The sequence below is a fragment of the Melospiza georgiana genome, chromosome 3, assembly GCF_028018845.1.
Source record: "Melospiza georgiana isolate bMelGeo1 chromosome 3, bMelGeo1.pri, whole genome shotgun sequence".
NCBI lineage: Eukaryota > Metazoa > Chordata > Aves > Passeriformes > Passerellidae > Melospiza > Melospiza georgiana.
In genome coordinates this window covers 29227653-29249166 of record NC_080432.1, presented here as the reverse complement: position 1 = coordinate 29249166, position 21514 = coordinate 29227653, and positions in this window count along the sequence as shown.

Genomic DNA, 21514 nt, shown 5'->3' with positions numbered 1-21514 from the left:
TGGTCTCGGAGCCATCAGGCATATCGTGGATTCTAAGGAGCCAGCCAGCCACTCCCAGCCACAGGCCCCCAAACACAAACAACAGCGCTTTTCCCTGGAAAACAAAACTCGCCTGCCAACTTTTTGATGGCAGATTGCAGGAGCCACTTGGTACTATCAAACCAGCCCAACTTGGAACTGCTGCCACCATGGGTCTGGTCACCATCCTGCCTATCGTAGCTTTTCAGGAGCCAGCCGGTCACTCCCAGCCATAGGCCCCCAGAAAAAAACCTCGGCCCGTTTCCCTGGCAAACAAAAGTAAGCTACCCTGCTTCTGGATGCCAGATTGCAGGAGCCACTTTGCACCATCAAACTGGCCCGACTTGCCACTGGTGCCACCTCTGGTCTGGGAACCATCCTGCGTATCGTGGATTCTAATTAGCCAGCCGGCCACTCCCAGCCACAGGGCCCGAAACACAAACAACGGCGCTTTTCCCTGGAAAACAAAACTCGCCTGCCAAATTTTTGATGGCAGATTGCAGGAGCCACTTGGTACTATCAAGCCAGCCCTACTTGGCACTGGTGCCACCATGGGTCTGGTAACCATCCTGCCTATCTTAGCTTTTCAGGAGCCAGCCGGTCACTCCCAGCCATAGGCCCCCACAAAAATACCTCGGCCCGTTTCCCTAGCAAACAAAAGTAAGGTGCCGCGCTTCTGGATGGCAGATTGCAGGACGCACTTGGTACTATCAAACCAGCCCGACTTGGCACTGGTGCCACCTCTGGTCTGGGAACCATCCTGCGTATCTTGGATTCTAAGGAGCCAGCCGGCCACTCCCAGCCACAGGCCCCCAAACAAAAACAACGGCGCTTTTCCCTGGAAAACAAAACTCGCCTGCCAACTTTTTGATGGCAGATTGCAGGAGCCACTTGGTACTATCAAATCAGCCCAACTTGGCACTGGTGCCACCATGGGTCTGGTCACCATCCTGCCTATCGTAGCTTTTCAGGAGCCAGCCGGTCACTCCCAGCCATAGGCCCCCAGAAAAAAACCTCGGCCCGTTTCCCTGGCAAACAAAAGTAAGCTACCCCGCTTCTGAATGGCAGATTGCAGGAGCCACTTTGCACCATACACTAGCCCGACTTGGCACTGGCGCCACCTCTGGTCTGGGAACCATCCTGCGTATCGTGGATTCTAATTAGCCAGCCGGCCACTCCCAGCCACAGGCCCCCAAACAAAAACAAAGGCGCTTTTCCCTGGAAAACAAAACTCGCCTGCCAAATTTTCATGGCAGATTGCAGGAGCCACTTGGTACTATCAAACCAGCCCAACTTGGCACTGGTGCCACTATGGGTCTGGTAACCATCCTGCCTATCGTAGCTTTTCAGGAGGCAGGCGGTCACTCCCAGCCATAGGCCCCCAGACACAAATCTCGGCCCGTTTCTCTGGCAAACAAAAGTAAGCTACCCCGCTTCTGGATGGCAGATTGCAGGAACCATTTGGTACTGTCAAACGAGCCCGAATTGGCACTGGTGCCACCTTGGCTCTGGGAACCATCCTGCGTAACGTAGATTCTAAGGCGCCAGCCGGCCACTCCCAGCCACAGGCCCCCAAACACAAACAACGGTGCTTTTCCCTGGAAAACAAAACTCGCCTGCCAACATTTGATGGCAGATTGCAGGAGCCACTTGGTACTATCAAACCAGCCCAACATGGCACTGGTGCCACCATGGGTCTGGTCACCATCCTGCCTATCGAAGCTTTTCAGGAGCCAGCTGGTCACTCCCAGCCATAGGCCCCCAGACACAAACCTCGGCCCGTTTCCCTGGCAAACAAAAGTAAGCTGCACCGCTACTGGATGGCAGATTGCAGGACGCACTTGGTACTATCAACCCAACCCGACTTGGCACTGGTGCCACCTTGGGTCTGGGAACCATCCTGCATATCGTGGATTCTAAGGAGCCAGCCGGCCACTCCCACCCACAGGCCCCCAAACAAAAACAACGGCGCTTTCCCTGGAAAACAAAACTCGCCTGCCAACTGTTTGATGGCAGATTGCAGGAGCCACTTGGTACTATCAAACCAGCCCAACATGGCACTGGTGCCACCATGGGTCTGGTCACCATCCTGCCTATTGTAGCTTTTCAGGAGCCAGCCGGTCACTCCTAGCCATAGGCCCCCAGACACAAGCCTGGACCCGTTTCCCTGGCAAACAAAAGTAAGCTGCCCCGCTTCTGGATGGCAGATTGCAGGAGCCACTTGGTAATATCAAACCAGACCAGCTTGGCACTGGTGCCACCTCTGGTCTCGGAGCCATCCTGCGTATCGTGGATTCTAAGGAGCCAGCCAGCATCTCCCAGCCACAGGCCCCCAAACACAAACAACGGCGCTTTTCCCTGGAAAACAAAACTCGCCTGCCAACATTTTGATGGCAGATTGCAGGAGCCACTTGGTACTATCAAGCCAGCCCTACTTGGCACTGGTGCCACCATGGGTCTGGTAACCATCCTGCCTATCGTAGCTTTTCAGGGGCCAGCCGGTCACTCCCAGCCATAGGCCCCCACAAAAAAACCTCGGCCCGTTTCCCTGGCAAACAAAAGTAAGGTGCCGCGCTTCTGGATGGCAGATTGCAGGACGCACTTGGTACTATCAAACCAGCCCGACTTGGCACTGGTGCCACCTCTGGTCTGGGAACCATCCTGCGTATCTTGGATTCTAAGGAGCCAGCCGGCCACTCCCAGCCACAGGCCCCCAAACAAACACAACGGCGCTTTTCCCTGGAAAACAAAACTCGCCTGCCAACTTTTTGATGGCAGATTGCAGGAGCCACTTGTTACTATCAAATCAGACCAACTTGGCACTGGTGCCACCATGGGTCTGGTAACCATCCTGCCTATCGTAGCTTTTCAGGAGCCAGCCGGTCACTCCCAGCCATAGGCCCCCAAAAAAAAACCTTGGCCCGTTTCCCTGGCAAACAAAAGTAAGCTACCCCGCTTCTGAATGGCAGATTGCAGGAGCCACTTTGCACCATTAAACTAGCCCGACTTGGCACTGGCGCCACCTCTGGTCTGGGAACCATCCTGCTTATCGTGGATTCTAATTAGCCAGCCGGCCACTCCCAGCCCCATCCCCCCAAACACAACTAAAGGCGCTTTTCCCTGGAAAACAAAACTCGCCTGCCAAATTTTCATGGCAAATTGCAGGAGACACTTGGTACTATCAAACCAGCCCAACTTGGCACTGGTGCCACTATGGGTCTGGTCACCATCCTGCCTATCGTAGCTTTTCAGGAGGCAGCCGGTCACTCCCAGCCATAGGCCCCCACACACAAAGCTCGGCCGGTTTCCCTGGCAAACAAAAGTAAGCTACCCCGCTTCTGGATGGCAGATTGCAGGAACCATTTGGTACTGTCAAACGAGCCCGACTTGGCACTGGTGCCACTTTGGGTCTGGGAACAATCCTGCGTAACGCAGATTCTAAGGCGCCATCCGGCCACTCCGAGCCACAGGCCCCCAAACACAAACAACGGTGCTTTTCCCTGGAAAACAAAACTCGCCTGCCAACATTTGATGGCAGATTGCAGGAGCCACTTGGTACTATCAAACCAGCCCAACATGGCACTGGTGCCACCATGGGTCTGGTCACCATCCTGCCTATCGTAGCTTTTCAGGAGCCAGCCGGTCACTCCCAGCCATAGGCCCCCAGACACAAACCTCAGCCCGTTTTCTCTGGCAAACAAAAGTAAGCTGCACTGCTACTGGATGGCAGATTGCAGGACGCACTTGGTACTATCAACCCAACCCGACTTGGCACTGGTGCCACCTTGGGTCTGGGAACCATCCTGCATATCGTGGATTCTAAGGAGCCAGCCGGCCACTCCCAGCCACAGGCCCCCAAACAAAAACAACGGCGCTTTTCCCTGGAAAACAAAACTCGCCTGCCAACTGTTTGATGGCAGATTGCAGGAGCCACTTGGTACTATCAAACCAGCCCAACTTGGCACTGGTGCCACCATGGGTCTGGTCACCATCCTACCTATCGTAGCTTTTCAGGAGCCAGCCGGTAACTCCCAGCCATAGGCCCCCAGAAAAAACCTCGGCCTGTTTCCCTGGCAAACAAAAGTAAGCTGCCCCGCTTCTGGATAGCAGATTGCAGGAACCACTTGGTAGTATCAAACCAGCCCAACTTGGCACTGGTGCCACCTCTGGTCTGGGAACCATCCTGCGTATCGTAGCTTTTCAGGACCTAGCGGGTCACTCCAAGCTATAGGCCCCTAGACACAAACCTCGGCCCGTTTCCCTGGCAAACAAAAGTAAGCTGCCCCGCTTCCGGATGGCAGATTGCAGGAATCACTTGGTAGTATCAAACGAGCCCGACTTTGCACTGGTGCCACCTTGGGTCTGTGAACCATCTGGCGTATCGTGGATTCTAATTAGCCAGCCAGCCACTCCCAGCCACAGGACCCCAAACACAAACAACGGCGCTTTTCTCTGGAAAACAAAACTCGCCTGCCAACATTTTGATGGCACATTGCAGGAGCCACTTGGTACTATCAAATCAGCCCAACTTGGCACTGGTGCCACCATGGGTCTGGTCACCATCCTGCCTATCGTAGCTTTTCAGGAGCCAGCCGGTCACTCCCAGCCATAGGCCCCCAGACACAAACCTCGGCCCGTTTCCCTGGCAAACAAAAGTAAGCTACCCCGCTTCTGGATGGCACATTGCAGGAGCCACTTTGCACCATCAAACTAGCCCGAATTGGCACTGGTGCCACCTCAGGTCTGGGAACCATGCTGCGTATCGTGGATTCTAAGGAGCCAGTCGGCCACTCCCAGCCACAGGCCCCCAAACACAAACAACGGCGCTTTTCCCTGGGAAACAAAACTCGCCTGCCAACTTTTTGATGGCAGATTGCAGGAGCCAATTGGTACTATCAAACCAGCCCAACTTGGCACTGGTGCCACCTCTGGTCTGGGAACCATCCTGCGTATCGTGGATTCTAAGGAGCCAGCCGGCCACTCCCAGCCACAAGCCCCCAAACACAAACAACGGCGCTTTTCCCTGGAAAACAAAACTCGCCTGCCAACTTTTAGATTGCAGATTGCAGGAGCCACTTGGTACTATCAAACCAGCCCAACTTGGCACTGGTGCCACCATGGGTCTGGTAACCATCCTGCCTATCGTAGCTTTTCAGGAGCCAGCCGGTCACTCCCAGCCATAGGCACCCACAAAAAAATCTCGGCCCGTTTCCCTGGCAAAGAAAAGTAAGCTACCCCGCTTCTGGATGGCAGATTGCAGGAGCCACTTTGCACCATCAAACTAGCCCGACTTGGCACTGGAGCCACCTCTGGTCTGGGAACAATCCTGCGTATCGTGGATTCTAATTAGTCAGCCGGCCACTCCCAGCCACAGGCCCACAAACACAAACAATGGCGCTTTTCCCTATAAAACAAAACTCGCCTGCCAACATTTGATGGCAGATTGTATTGAGCCACTTGGTACTATCAAACCAGCCCAACATGGCACTGGTGCCACCATGGGTCTGGTCACCATCCTGCCTATCGTAGCTTTTCAGGAGCCAGCCGGTCACTCCCAGCCATAGGCCCCCAGACACAAACCTCGGCCCGTTTCCCTGGCAAACAAAAGTAAGCTACCCCGCTTCTGGATGGCAGATTGCAGGAGCCACTTTGCACCATCAAACTAGCCCGAATTGGCACTGGTGCCACCTCAGGTCTGGGAACCATGCTGCGTATCGCGGATTGTAAGGAGCCAGCCGGCCACTCCCAGCCACAGGCCCCCAAACACAAACAACGGCGCTTTTCCCTGGGAAACAAAACTCGTCTGCCAACTTTTTGACGGCAGATTGCAGGAGCCACTTGGTACAATCAAACTAGCCCGACTTGGCACTGGTGCCAACTCTGGTCTGGGAACCATCCTGCGTATCGTGGATTCTAAGGAGCCAGCCGGCCACTCCCAGCCACAGGCCCCCAAACACAAACAATGGCGCTTTTCCCAGGAAAACAAAACTCGCCTGCCAACTTTTTGATGGCACATTGCAGGAGCCACTTGGTACTATCAAATCAGCCCAACTTGGCACTGGTGCCACCATGGGTCTGGTCACCATCCTGCCTATCGTAGCTTTTCAGGAGCCAGCCGGTCACTCCCAGCCATAGGCCCCCAGACACAAACCTCGGCCCTTTTCCCTGGCAAACAAAAGTAAGCTACCCCGCTTCTGGATGGCAGATTGCAGGAGCCACTTTGCACCATCAAACTAGCCCGAATTGGCACTGGTGCCACCTCAGGTCTGGGAACCATGCTGCGTATAGTGGATTCTAAGGAGCCAGTTGGCCACTCCCAGCCACAGGCCCCGAAACACAAACAACGGCGCTTTTCCCTGGGAAACAAAACTCGCCTACCAACTTTTTGATGGCACATCGCAGGAGCCACTTGGTACTATCAAACCAGCCCAACTTGGCACTGGTGCCGCCATGGGTCTGGTCACCATCCTGCCTATCGTAGCTTTTCAGGAGCCAGCCGGTCACTCCCAGCCATAGGCCCCCACAAAAAAACCTCGGCCCGTTTCCCTGGCAAACAAAAGTAAGCTGCCGCGCTTCTGGATGGCAGATTGCAGGACGCACTTGGTACTATCAAACCAGCCCGACTTGGCACTGGTGCCACCTCTGGTCTGGGAACCATCCTGCGTATCTTGGATTCTAAGGAGCCAGCCGGCCACTCCCAGCCACAGGCCCCCAAACACAAACAACGGCGCTTTTCCCTGGGAAACAAAACTCGCCTGCCAACTTTTTGATGGCAGATTGCAGGAGCCACTTGGTACTATCAAACCAGCCCGACTTGGCACTGGTGCCACCTCTGGTCTGGGAACCATCCTGCGTATCGTGGATTCTAAGGAGCCAGCCGGCCACTCCCAGCCACAGGCCCCCAAACACAAACAATGGCGCTTTTCCCAGGAAAACAAAACTCGCCTGCCAACTTTTTGATGGCAGATTGCAGGAGCCACTTGGTACTATCAAATCAGCCCAACTTGGCACTGGTGCCACCATGGGTCTGGTCACCATCCTGCCTATCGTAGCTTTTCAGGAGCCAGCCGGTCACTCCCAGCCACAGGCCCCCAGACACAAACCTCGGCCCTTTTCCCTGGCAAACAAAAGTAAGCTACCCCGCTTCTGGATGGCAGATTGCAGGAGCCACTTTGCACCATCAAACTAGCCCGAATTGGCACTGGTGCCACCTCAGGTCTGGGAACCATGCTGCGTATCGTGGATTCTAAGGAGGCAGTCGGCCACTCCCAGCCACAGGCCCCCAAACACAAACCTCGGCCCGTTTCCCTGGCAAACAAATGTAAGCTGCCCCGCTTCTGGATGGCAGATTGCAGGAGCCACTTGGTACTATCAAACCAGCCCGACTTGGCACTGGTGCCACCTCTGGTCTGGGAACCATCCTGCGTATCGTGGATTCTAATTGGCCATCCGGCAACTCCCAGACACAGGCCCCCAAACACAAACAACGGCGCTTTTCCCTGGAAAACAAAACTCGCCTGCCAACATTTTGATGGCAGATTGCAGGAGCCACTTGGTACTATCAAACCAGCCCAACTTGGCACTGGTGCCACCATGGGTCTGGTCACCATCCTGCCTATCGTAGCTTTACAGGACCTAGCCGGTCACTCCCAGCCATAGGCCCCCAGACAAAAATCTCGGCGCTTTTCCCTGGCAAACAAAAGTAAGCCGCCCCGCTTCTGGATGGCAGATTGCAGGACGCACTTGGTATTATCAAACCAGCCCAACTTGGCACTGGTGCCACCTTGGCTCTGGGAACCACCCTGCGTATCGTGGATTCTAAGGAGCCAGCCGGCCACTCCCAGCCACAGTCCCCCAAACACAAACAACGGCACTATTCCCTGGAAAACAAAACTCGCCTGCCAACTTTTTGATGGCAGATTGCAGGAGCCACTTGGTAGTATCAAACCATCCCAACTTGACACTGGTGCCACCATGGGTCTAGTAAACATCCTGCCTATCGTAGCTTTTAAGGACCTAGCGGGTCACTCCCAGCCACAGGCCCCCAGACAAAAACCTCGGCCCGTTTCCCTGGCAAACAAAAGTAAGCTGCCCCGCTTCTGGATGGCAGATTGCAGGAGGCACTTGGTACTATCAAACTAGCCCGACTAGGCACTGGTGCCACCTCTGGTCTGGGAACCATCCTGCGTATCGTGGATTCTAAGGAGCCAGCCGGCCACTCCCAGCCACAGGCCCCCAAAAATAAACAACGGCCCGTTTCCCTGGCAAACAAAAATAAGCTGTCCCGCTTCTGGATGGCAGATTGCAGGAACCACTTGGTAGCATCAAATATGCCCCACTTGGCACTGGTGCCACCTCTGGTCTGGGAACCATCCTGCGTATCGTGGATTCTAAGGAGCCAGCCGGCCACTCCCAGCCACAGGCCCCCAAACACAAACAACGGCGCTTTTCCCTGGAAATCAAAACTCGCCTGCCAACTTTTTGATGGCAGATTGCAGGAGCCACTTGGTATTATCAAACCAGCCCAACTTGGCACTGCTGCCACCATGGGTCTGGTCACCATCCTGCCTATCGTAGCTTTTCAGGACCTAGCCGGTCACTCCCAGCCATAGGCCCCCAGACACAAACCTCGGCCCGTTTCCCTGCAAACAAAAGTAAGTTGCCCCGCTTCTGGATGGCAGATTGCAAAAACCACTTAGTACTATCAAACCAGCCCGACTTGGCACTGGTGCCACCTCTGGTCTGGGAACCATCCTGCCTAGCGTGGATTTTCAGGGGCCAGCCGGCCGCTGTCAGCTATAGGCCCCCAAACACAAACCACGGCCCTTTCCTCTGGTAAACAAAACTCAACTGCCCCTCTTCTGGATGGCAAATTGCAGGAGCCACTTGGTACTACAAAAACAGCCCGACTTGGCACTGGTGCCACCTTGGGTCTGGGAACCATCCTGCGTATCGTGCATTTTAAGGAGCCAACTGGACACTCCCAGCCATATGCCTGCAAACGCAACCCACGGCCCTTTCCTCTGGCAAACAAAACTCAGCTGCCCAGCTTCTGGATGGCAGATTGTAGGTGCCACTTCTTACTATAAAACCAGCCCGACTTGGCACTGGTGCCACCTTGGGTCTGGGAACCATGCTGCGTATTGTGGATTGTCAGGAGCCAGCTGACCACTCTCGGCCCCAGACCCCAATCAAAAACAACGGCCAAATTCCCTGGCAAATTAACTCAGCTGCCCCGCTTCTGGATGGCAGATTGCAGGAGGCACTTGACACTGTCAAACCAGCCCGACTTGGCACTGGTGCCACCTCAGGTCTGGGAACCATCCTGCGTATCGTGGATTCTAAGGAGCCAGCCGGCCACTCCCAGCCTCAGGCCCCCAAACTCAAACAACGGCGCTTTTCCCTGGAAAACAAAACTCGCCTGCCATCATTTTGATGGCAGATTGCAGGAGCCACTTGGTACTATCAAACCAGCCCAACTTGGCACTGGTGCCACCTTGGGTGAGGTAAACATCCTGCCAATCGTGGATTCTAATGAGCCAGCCGGTCATTCCCAGCCATAGTCCCCCAGACACAAACCTCGGCACGTTTCCCTGGTAAATATGACTAAGCTGCCCCGCTTCTGGATGGCAGATTGCAGGAGCCAATTTGTACTACAAAAACAGCCCGACTTGGCAGTGGCAGCACCTTGGCTCTGGGAACAATCCTGCGTATCGAGCATTTTAAGGAGCCAGCCGCCCACTCCAAACCATATGTCCCCAAAAACAATCCACGGACCTTTTCTCTGGCAAACAAAACTCAGCTGCCCCGCTTCTTGATGGCAGATTGCAGGAGCCACTTGGTACTATCAAACCAGCCTGACTGACTCCTGAAAATCGACCATAGGCATGATGGCTTCCTGACCAAAGGCGGCACCAGTGCCAAGTCGGTGGCCAGCTGGCTCCTTAAAAAGCTCGATACGCAGGATGGTTCCCAGAGCCAAGGTGGCACCAGTGCCAAGTCGGGCTGGTTTGTAGTACCAAGTGCGTCCTGCAATTTGCCATCCAGAAGAGGGGCAGTGGAGTTTTGTTTGCCAGAGAAAAGGGCCGTGGTTTGTGTTTGGAGGCCTATGGCTGGGAGTGCCTGGCTGGCCCCTGAAAATCCACGATAGGCAGGATGGTTCCCAGATCCAAGGTGGCACCAGTGCCAAGTTGGGCTGGTTTGATAGTACTAAGTGGCTCCCGCAATCTGCCATCCAGAAGAGGGGAAGCTTACTTTTGTTTGCCAGGAAACGTGCCAAGTTTTGTGTCTGGGGGCCTATGGCCAGCAGTGTTCGGCTGGTTCCTGAATATGTATGATAGGCAGGATGGTTCCCAGATCCAAGGTGGCACCAGTGCCAAGTCGGGCTGGTATGATAGTACCAAGTTGCTCCTGCAATCTGCCATCCAGAAGAGGGGCAGCTTACTTTTGTTTGCCAGGGAAACGGGCCGATGTTTGTGTCTTATGGCCTATGGCTGGGAGTGTCCGGCTGGCTCCTGAAAAGGTACGATAGGCAGGATGGTGACCAGACCCATGGTGGCACCAGTGCCAAGTTGGGCTGGTTTGATCGTACCAAGTGGCTCCTGCAATCTGCCCTCAAATGTTGGCAGGCGAGTTTTGTTTTATAGGGAAAAGCGCCTTTGTTTGTGTTTGGGGGCCTGTGGCTGGGAGTGGCCGGCTGGCTAATTAGAATCCACGAGACGCAGGATTGTTCCCAGACCAGAGGTGGCACCAGTGCCAAGTCGGGCCGGTTTGATGGTGCAAAGAGGCTCCTGCAATCTGCCATCCAGAAGCGGGGCAGCTGAGTTTTTTTTGCCTGAGAAAAGGGCCGTGGTTTGTTTTTGGGAGTCTGTGGCTGGCTCCTGAAAATCAACAATAGGCAGCATGGTTCCCAGACCCAAGATGGCACCAGTGCCAAGTCTGGCTGGTTTGATAGTACCACGTGGCTCCTGCAATCTGCCATCCAGAAGCGGGGCAGCTTACTTTTATTTGCCAGGGAAACGGGCCGAGGTTTGTGTTTGCGGGCCTATGGCTGGGAGTGACCGGCTGGCTCCTGAAAAGCAATGATAGCCAGGATGGTTACCAGACCCATGGTGGCACCAGTGCCAAGTTGGGCTGGTTTGATACTACCAAGTGTCTCCTGCAATCTGCCATCAAATAGTTGGCAGGCGAGTTTTGTTTTCCAGGGATAAGCGCCGTTATTTGTGTTTGGGGTCCTGTGGCTGGGAGTGGCCGGGTGGCTCCTTAGATTCCACGATACGCAGGATGGTTCCCAGACCAGAGGTGGCACCAGTGCCAACTTGGGCTGGTTTGATGGTGCAAAGTGGCTCCTGCAATCTGCCAGCCAGAAGCGGGGCAGCTTACTTTAGTTTGCCAGGGAAACGGGCCGAATTCTTTTTCTGGACGCCCATGGCTGGGAGTGACCGGCTGGCTCCTGAAAAGCTACGATAGGCAGGATGGTGACCAGACCCATGGTCGCACCAGTGCCAAGTCGGGCTGGTTTGATGGTGCAAAGTGGCTCCTGCAATCTGCCATCCAGAAGCGGGTTATCTTACTTTTGTTTGCCAGGGAAACGGGCCGAGGTTTTTGTCTGGGGGCCTATGGCTGGGAGTGACCGGCTGGCTCCTGAAAAGCTACGATTGGCAGGATATTTTCCAGACCCATGGTGGCACCAGTGCCAAGTTGGGCTGATTTGATAGTACCAAGTGGCTCCTGCAATCTGCCATCAAAATTTGGCAGGCGAGTTTTGTTTTCCAGGGAAAAGCGCCGTTGTTTGTGTTTGGGGGCCTGTGGCTGGGAGTGGCCAGCTGGCTCCTTAGAATCCACGATACGCAGCATGGTTCCCAGACCCAAGGTGGCACCAGTGCCAAGTTCGGCTGGTTTGATAGTACCAAGTGGTTCCTGCAATCTGCCATCCAGAAGCGGGGCAGCTTACTTTTGTTTGCCAGGGAAACGGGCCGAGGTTTCTGTCTGGGGGCCTATGGCTGGGAGTGACCGGCTAGGTCGTGAAAAGCTACGATAGGCAGGATGGTGACGAGACCCATGGTGGCACCAGTGCCAAGTAGGGCTGGTTTGATAGTACCAAGTGCGTCCTGCAATCTGCCATCCAGAAGCGGGGCAGCTTACTTTTGTTTGCCAGGGAAACGGGCCGAGGTTTGTGTCTGGGCGCCTATGGCTGGGAGTGACCGGCTGGCTCCTGAAAAGCTACGATAGGCAGGATGGTGACCAGACCCAGGGCGGCACCAGTGCCAAGTTGAGCTGGTTTGATAGTACCAATTGGCTCCTGCAATCTGCCATCAAAAAGTTGGCAGGCGAGTTTTGTTTTCCAGGGAAAAGCGCCGTTGTTTGTGTTTGGGGGTCTGTGGCTGGGAGTGGCCGGCTGGCTCCTTAGAATCCACGATACGCAGGATGGTTCCCAGACCAGAGATGGCACCAGTGCCAAGTCGGGCTGGTTTGATAGTACCAAGTGGCTCCTGCAATCTGCCATCCAGAAGCGGGGCAGCTTAATTATGTTTGCCAGGGAAACTGGCCGAGGTTTATGTCTGGGGGCCTATGGCTGGGAGTGTCCGGCTGGCTCCTGAAAAGCTACGATTGGCAGGATGGTTACCAGACCCATGGTGGGACCAGTGCCAAGTTGGGCTTGTTTGATAGTACCAAGTGGCTCCTGCAATCTGCCATCAAAAAGTTGGCAGGCGAGTTTTGTTTTCCAGGGAAAAGCGCCGTTGTTAGTGTTTGGGGGCCTGTGGCTTGGAGTGACCGGCTGGCTCCTTAGAATCCACGATACGCAGGATGGTTCCCAGACCAGAGGTGGCACCAGTGCCAAGTTGGGCTGATTTGATACTATCAAGTGATTCCTGCAATCTGCTCCTTCAATCTGCCATCCAGATGCCGAAGATATGAATTTTATTAGGACGGGAAAAGGGCTGAGGTTTGTGTTTGAGGGCCTGTGGCTGAGCGTGGCTGGCTGGCTCCTTAAAATCTTTGATATGCAGGATGGCTCCCAGACTCAAGGTGACAACACTGCCAAGTCATGCTCATTTGACAGTTCCAACTGTCTCCAGAAATCTTCCATGCAGAAGCGGGGCAGGTGACTTTATTTCGCCAGGGATAAGGGCCGAGGTTTGTGTTGGGGACCTGTGGCTGGGAGTGGCTGGCTGGCTCCTGAAAATCTACGATACGCAGGATGGTTCCCAGACCCACGGTGGCACTAGTGCCAAGTCGGGCTGGTTTGATAGTACCAAGTGCCTCCTGCCATCTGCCATCCAGAATAGGGGCATCTGAGGTTTGTTTGCCAGGGAAAAGGGCCGTGGTTTGTGTTTGCGCGGCTAAGGCAGAGAGTGGATGTCTGGCGCCATTAAATCCAAGATACACAGGATGGTTGCCAGACCCACGGTGGCACCAATTCCAAGTCGAGCTGGTTTCATGGTGTCGAATGCCTCCTGAAATCTGCCATCCAGAAGCAGGGCAGGTGAGTTTTGTTTGCAGGGAAAAGTGCCGTTGTTTTTGCTTGGGGGCCTGGGTCAGAGAGTGGATGGCTGTCGCCATTAAATGCACGATACGCAGAATTTTTGCCAGACCCATGGTGGCACCAGTGCCATGTGGTGCTGGTGTGACAGTCCAAGTTTTTCCAGCAATCTGCCATCCAGAAGCAGGGCAGGTGAGTTTTGTTTTCCTGGGAAAATGGCCGTGGTTTGTGTTTGGGTGCCGATGGCTGGGAGTGGCCAGCTAGCTCCTGAAAATCCACAGTAGGCAGGATGGCTCTCAGACACAATATGGCAGCCATGCCAAGTCGGGCTGGTTTGGTAGTACCAAGTCCCTCCTGCAATCTGCCATCCAGAAGGGGGGCAGGTGAGTTTCGTTTGCCAGAGATGAGGGCCGTGGTTTGTGTTTGGATGCCTATGGCTTGGAGTGGCCGGCTGTCTCCTGAAAATCTACCATAGGCAGGATGGTTTCCAGACCCAAGGTGGCACCAGTGCCATGTCGGGCTGGTTTGATAGTACCATGTGGCGCCTGAAATCTGCCATCCAGAATCCGGGCAGCAGTGTTTTGTGTGCCAGGGAAAAGGGCTGTGGTTTTTGTTTGAAAGCCTGTGGCTGGGAGTGGCTGGCAGGCTCCTGACAATCCACGCATGATGGTTCCCAGTCCAAAGGAGGCACCACAACCAAGTCAGGCTTATTTGATAGTACCAAGTGGCTCCTGCAATCTTTCATCCAGAAGCGGGGCAGGTGCGTTTTGTCTGCCAGGGAAACAAGCCGAGGTTTGTGTCTGGGGGACTATGGCATGGAGTGGACCTCTGGCTCCTGAAAATCCACGATACACAGGATTTTTGCCAGACCCAAGGTTGCACCAGCGCCAAGTCGGGCTGGTTTGATAGTACGAAGTGCCTCCTGCAATCTGCCATCCAGAAGCAGGGCAGCCGAGTTTTGTTTTCCTGGGATAATGGTTGTGGTTTGTGTTTGGGGGCCTGGGCGCAGAGTGGCCGGCTGGCTCCTGAAAATCCAGTATACGCAGGATAGTTCCCTGACCCAAGGCGGCACCAGTGCAGAGTCGGGCCAGTTTGAGAGTACAAAGTGCCTCCGGCAATCTGCCATTCATAAGATGGTGAGGTGAGTTTTGTTTGCCAGAGAAAGGGGACGTGGTTTTTGTTTGGGGGTCTGTTGCTGGGAGGTGCTGGCTGGCTCGTGAAAATCCACGATACGCAGGATGGTTCCCAGACCTAAAATGGCACGAGTGCCAAATCAGGATGGTTTGATAATACCAAGTGGCTTCTGCAATCTGCCATCCAGAACCAGGGCAGCTGAGCTTTGTTTTCAAGGCAAAGTACCGGTCTTGTGTTTTGGGTGCACGTGGCCAGTAGTAACCTGCCTGCTCCTGAAAATCCATGATATGCTGGATGGTTTCCAGCCCCATGGTGGCATCAGTGCCAAGTCAGGATGATTTGACACTCCCTAGTGGCTCCTGCAATCTGCCATACAGATGCCGAAGAGGTGAATGTTATTAGTAAGGGAAAAGGGCCGTGGTTTGTGTTTGAGGGCCTGTGGCTGAGAGTGGCCGGCTGGCTCCTGAAAATCCACGATACGCAGGATGCTTTCCATGCCCAATGTGGCACCAGTGCCAAGTAGGGCTGGCTGATAATACAAAGTGCCTCCTGCCATCTGCCATCCAGAAGAGAAGCAGATGAGTTTTGTTTGCCAGAGAAAAGGGCTGTGGTTTGTGTTTTGGGACGTGTTGCTGGGAGTGACCGGCTGGCTCCTGAAAATCCACAATACGCAGGATGCTTTCCATGCCCAAGGTGGCACCTGTGCCAAGTCGGTCTGGTTTGATAGTACCAAGTGGCTCCTGCAATCTGCCATCCAGAAGTGGGGTAGCTGAGTTTTGTTTGCCAGAGAAAAGGGCCGTGGTTTTTTTTGGGGGGTCTATGGCTGGGAGTGGCCGGCTGGCTCTTGAAAATCCAAGATATGCAGGATGGTTTCCAGACCAAGGCTGGCACCAATGCCACGTCTGGCTGGTTTGATAGTACCAAGTGCATCCTGCAATCTGCCGTGCAGAAGAGGCGCAGTTGAGTTTTGTTCGCCATAGAAAAGGTCCGTGGTTTGTGTTTGGGGGCCTGTGGCGGAGAGAGGCTGCCTGGCGCCTTAAAATCCACGATACGCAGGATGGTTCCGATACCCAATGTGGCACTAGTGCCAAGTTGGGCTGGTTTGATAGTACCAAGTGGCTCCCGTAATCTACCATCCAGAAGCGGGGCAGGTGAGTTTTGTTAGCCAGGGAAATGGTCCTAGGTGTGTGTCTGCGGGCCTGTGGCTGGGAGTGGCCGGCTGGCTCCTGAAATTCCAAGATACGCAGGATGGTTCCCAGACCCAAGGTGGCACCAGTGCCACGTCGGGCTGGATTTACAGTGCCAAGTCACTCCTGTAATCTGCCATCCAGAAGCGGGGCAGGTGAGTTTTTTTTGCCAGAGAAAAGGGCCGTGGTTTGTGTAGGGGGGCTTGTGCGTGGGAGTGGCCGGCTGGCTGCTGAAAATCCACGATACGCAGGATGGTTCCAAGACCCAAGGTGGCACCAGTGAAAAGTCAGGCTGGTTTTACAGTGCCAAGTGTCTCCTGCAATCTGCCATCCAGAAGAGGGGACAGTGAGTTTTGTTTGCCAGGGAAACGGGCTGAGTTTTGTGACTAAGGGTGTATGGCCGGGAGTGGCCGGCTGGCTCCTGAAAGTGTACGATAGGCAGGATTGTTTCCAGACCCAAAGTGACACCAGTGCCAAGTCAGGCTGGTTTGAGGGTACCAAGTGGGTCCTGCAATCTGCCATCCAGAAGCAGGGCAGATGATTTTTGTTTGCCTGGGAAAAGGACCATGGTATGTGTTTGGGGGCTGGTCCGAGTGTGTCCGGCTGGTTCCTAAAAATCCACGATATGAACGATGGTTCTGAGACCTAATGCGGCACTAGTGCCAAGTTGGGCTGGTTTGACAGTTCCAAGTGGTTCCTGTAATCTGCCATCCAGAAGCAGGGCAGCTGAGTTTTTTTCCCAGGGAAAAGTTCTGTGTTTTGTGTTTGGGGGACTGCGGCTGGGAGTGGCCGGCTGGCTCCTGAAAATCTACCTTAGGCCCGATGGTTCCCAGATCAAAGGGGCCACCAGTGCCAAGTCGGGCTTGTTTTATAGTACCATTACCTCCTGCAATCTGCCATCCAGAAGCGGGGCAGCTGAGTTTTATATGCCAGGGGAAGGGGCGGAGGTTTGTGTCTGGGAGACTATGGACGGGAGTGGCCGGCTGGCTCCTTAAAATCTGCAATACGCAGGATGGTTCCCTGACCCAAGCTGGCACCAGTGCCAAGTCGGGCTGGTTTGATAGTACCAAGTGGTTCCTGCAATCTGCCATCCAGAAGCGGGGCAGCTTACTTTTGTTTGCCAGGGAAACGGGCCGTGGTTTGTGTTTGCGGGCCTATGGCCGGGAGTGGCCGGCTGGCTCCTGAAAGTCTACGATAGGCAGGATGGTTCCAAGACCCCAGGTGGCACCAGTGCCAAGTCGGGCTGGTTTGATACTAACAAGTGGCTCCTGAAATCTGCCATTCAGAAGAGGGGCAGGTGAGTTTTGTTTGTCAGGGAAAAGGGACGTTGTTTTTGCTTGGGGGCCTGTGGCAGAGAGTGGATGGCTGGCACCTTAAAATCCACGATTCGCAGGGATTTTGCAACAACCGAGGTGGCACCAGTGCCATGTCTTGCTGGTTTGAGAGTGCCAAGTGGTTCCTGCAATCTGCCATGCAGAAGCAGAGGAGCTGAGTTTTGTTTGCCAGGGAAGAGGGCTGTGGTTTGTGTTTGGGTCCTGTGGCTGGGAATGGCCGGCTGGCTCCTGAAAATTGACGATACGCAGGATGCTTCCCAGACCCAAGGTGGCACTAGTGCCGAGTCGGGCTGGTTTGATAGTACCAAGTGCCTCCTTCCATCTGCCATCCAGAACAGGGGCAGCTGAGGTTTGTTTGCCAGGGAAAAGGGCCGTTGTTTTTGCTTGGGGACCTGGGTCAGAGAGTGGATGGCTGTCGCCATTAAATGCACGATGCGCAGGATTTTTGCCAGACCCATGGTGGCACCAGTGTCATGTCGTGCTGGTGTGACAGTGCCAAGTGGTTCCAGCAATCTGCCATCCAGAAGCAGGGCAGGTTAATTTTGTTTGCCAGGGAATAGGGCCGTGGTTTGTGTTTGGAGGCCTATGGCTGGGAGTGGCCGGCTGGCTCCTGAAAATCCAAAATAGGCAGGATGGTTCTCAGACCCAAGGTGGTACCAATGACAAGTCGGGCTGGTTTGGTAGTACCAAGTCCCTCCTGCAATCTGCCATCCAGAAGAGGGGCAGGTGAGTTTAGTTTGCCAGAGAAAAGGGCCATTCTTTGTGTTTGGAGGCCTATGGCTGAGAGTGGCCGGCTGGCTCCTGAAAATCCAGTATACGCAGGATAGTTCCCTGATCCAAGGTGACACCAGTGCCAAGTCGGGCTAGTTTGATAGTACCAAGTGCCTCCGGCAATCTGGCATTCAGAAGAGGGTTAGGTGAGTTTTGTTTGCCAGTGAGAAGGCCCGTGGTTTTTGTTTAGGGCCCTGTGGTTTGGAGTGGCCGGCTGTCTACGTAAAATCGATTATACGCAGGATGGTTCCCAAAACCGTGGCACCAGTGCCAAGGTGGGCTGGTTTGACATTTCTAAGTGGTTTCCGCAATCTGCCATCCAGAAGCAGGGCAGCTGAGTTTTTTTTTTTGCCAGAGAAAAGGGCTGTGGATTGTGTTGCGCGGCCTATGGCTGGGAGTGGCCAGCTGGCTCTTGAAAATTTACCATAGGCAGGATGGTTTCCAGACCCAAGGTAGCACCAGTGCCAAGTCCGGCTGGTTGCATATTACCAATAGTCTCCTGCTATCTGTCATCCACAAGAGGGGCAGGTCAGTTTTTTTTGCCAGAGAAAAGTGCGGTTGGTCGTGTTTGGAGGCCTGTGGCTGGGAGTGGCTGGCTGGCTCCTGAAAATCCACGATACGCAGGATGCTTGCCAGACTCAAGGTGGCACCAGTGCCAAGTCAGGCTGGTTTTATATAACCAAGTGGCTCATGCAATCTGCCATCCAGAAGCAGGGCATGTGAGTTTTGTTTGCCAGAGAAAATGCCCGTGGCTTTTGTTTGGGGGGCTGTGGCTGGGCGTCCCGACTGGCTCATTACAATCCACAATACGCGGGGTGGTTTCCAGACCCAAGGTGGCACTAGTGCCAAGTTGGGCTGGTCTGATAGTACCAAGCATTACCGGTAATCTGCCATCGAGAAGCTGAGCAGGTGAGTTTTTTTTGCCAGGGAAACGGGCCGACGTTTGTGTCTGGGGAACTATGGCCAGGAGTGGCCGGCTGGCTCCTGAAAGTTTACGAGAGGTAGGATGATTTCCGGACCCGAGTTGGCACCAGTGCCAAGTCGGGTTGCTTTGATAGTACCAAGTGCCTCCGGCAATCTGACGTTCAGAAGACGGTCAGGTAAGTTTTGTTTGCCAGAGAAAAGGGCCGTGGTTTCTGCTTGGCGGGCTGTGTCTGGGAGTGGCCAGGGGGCTCCTGAAAATCCACAATATGCAGGATGGTTCCCAGACCCAAGGTGGCACCAGGGCCAAGTTGGGCTGGTTTGATAGTACCAAGTGGCTCCAGCAATATGGCGTCCAGAAGCGAGGCAGCTGAGTTTTCTTTACCAGGGAAAAGGGCCATGTAATGTTTTGGGGCCTGGGGCCGTGAATGGCCGCCTGGCTCCTGAAAATCCACAATACGCACGATGGTTGCCAGACCCATGGTGGCACCACTGCAAAGTCAGGCTAGTTCGATAGTACCAAGTGGCTCCTGCAATCTGCCATTCAGAAGAGGGGCAGGTGAGTTTTGTTCGCCAGGGAAAATGGCCGAGGTTTGGGTTTGTGGGCCTGTGGCACAGAGTGGATGGCAGGCGCCTTAAAACCCACGACTCGCAGGGAGTTTGCCAGAGGCAAGGTGGCACCAGTGCCATGTCGTGCGGGTTTGACAGTGACAAGTGGTTCCTGCAATCTGCCATCCAGAAGCAGGGCTGGTGAGTTTTGTTTGCCAGGGAAAAGGGCCGTTGTTTTTTCTGGGGTCCTGTGGCAGAAAGTGGATGGCTGGCGCCTTAAAATCTATTATTCGCTGGATTTTTGCCCGACCCAAGGTGGCACCAGTGCCAAGTAGGTCTGGTTTGACAGTGCCAAGTGCCTCCTGCAATTTCCCATTCAGAAGCGGGGATGGTGAGTTTTGTTTGCCAGGGAAACGGGCCGAGGTTTGTGTCTGGGGGCCTATGGCCTGGAGTAGCCGGCTGGATCCTTAAGGTGTACGGGAGGCAGGATGGTTTTCAGACCCAAGGTGGCACCAGTGCCAAGTCGGGCTGGTTTGACAGTACCAAGTGGCTCCTGCACTCATCCATGCAGAATCTGGGCAGGTGAGTTTTGTTTGCCAGTGAAACGGGCGGAGGTTTGTTTCTGGGGGACCGAGGGGCCGACTCGCTCCTTAAAATCTACATTACGCAGGATGGTTCCCAGACCTAAGGTGGCACCAGTGCCATGTCGGGCTGGTTTGAAGTGCGAAGTGGCTCCTGCAATCTGCCATCCAGAGAAAGAGGCCATGGTATTTTGTTTGGGGGTCTGCGGCTTTTAGTGGCCGGCTGGCTCCTGAAAATCCACGATATGCAGGACGGTTCACAGACCCAAGGTGGCACCACTGCCAAGTCGGGATGGTTTGATAGTACCAAGTGCCTCCTGCAATCTGCCATCCTGTAGCATGGCATCTGAGTTTTGTTTCCCAGGGAAACGGGCGGAGGTTTTTGTCTGGGGGACTCTGGCCGGGCGTGGCCGGCTGACTCCTGAAAATCCACGTTACGCAGTATGGTTCCCTGTCCCAAGCTGGCACCAGTGCCAAGTTGGGCTGGTTTGATAGTATGAAGTGGCTCCTGCAATCTGTCATCCAAAAGAGGGGCAGGTGAGTTGTTCTTGCCAGAGAAATGGGCCGTGGTTTCTGTTTGGGGGCCTGTGGCCAGCAGTGGCCGGCTGGCTCCTTAAAATCCACGATACGCAGGGTGGTTCGCAGACCCAAGGTGGCACTAATGCCAAGTCTGGCTGGTTTGATAGTACCAAGTGGCTCCGGCAATGTGCCATCCAGAAGCGGGGCAGGTGAGTATTTATGCCTGAGAAAATGGCCGTTGTTTTTTCTGGGGACCTGTGGCAGGGAGTGGCCGGATGGCTCCTGAAAATCCACGATACGCAGGATGGTTCCCAGTCCCAGGGTGGAACCAGTGCCAAGACGGGCTCGTTTGATAATATCAAGTGTCTCCTGCAATCTGCCATTCAGAAGAGGGGCAGGTGAGTTTTGATTGCCAGAGAAAAGGGCCGTGGTTGGTGTTAGGGGGCCTGTGGCAGAGAGTGGATGGCAGGCGCCTTAAAACCAACTATTCGCAGGGAGCTTGCCAGTCCCAAGGTGGCACCAGTGCCATGTCGTGCGGGTTTGACAGTGACAAGCGGTTCCTGCAATCCGCCATCCAGAAGCAGGGCAGTTGAGTTTTGTTTGCCAGGGAAACGGGCCGAGGTTTGTGTTTGGGGGCCTATGACAGGGACTGACAGGCTGGCTACTGAAATCCACGATTCGCAGGATGATTCCCTGACCTAAGGTGGCACTAGTGCCAAGTCTCGCTGGTTTTATATTGACGAGTGACTCTTGAAATCTGCCATCCAGAAGCAGGGCCGGTGAGTTTTGTTTTCCGGGGAAAAGGGCCATTGTTTTTGCTTTGTGGTCTGTGGCAGAGAGTGGATGGCTGGCGCCAATTATTCCACGATACACAGGATTTTTGCCAGACCCACGGTGGCACGAGTGCCATGTCATGCTGGTGTGACAGTGCCAATTGGTTCCTTCAATCTGCCATCCAGAAGCAGGGTAGGTGAGTTTTTTTTGCCAGGGAAAAGGGCCGTGGTTTGTGTTTGGGGG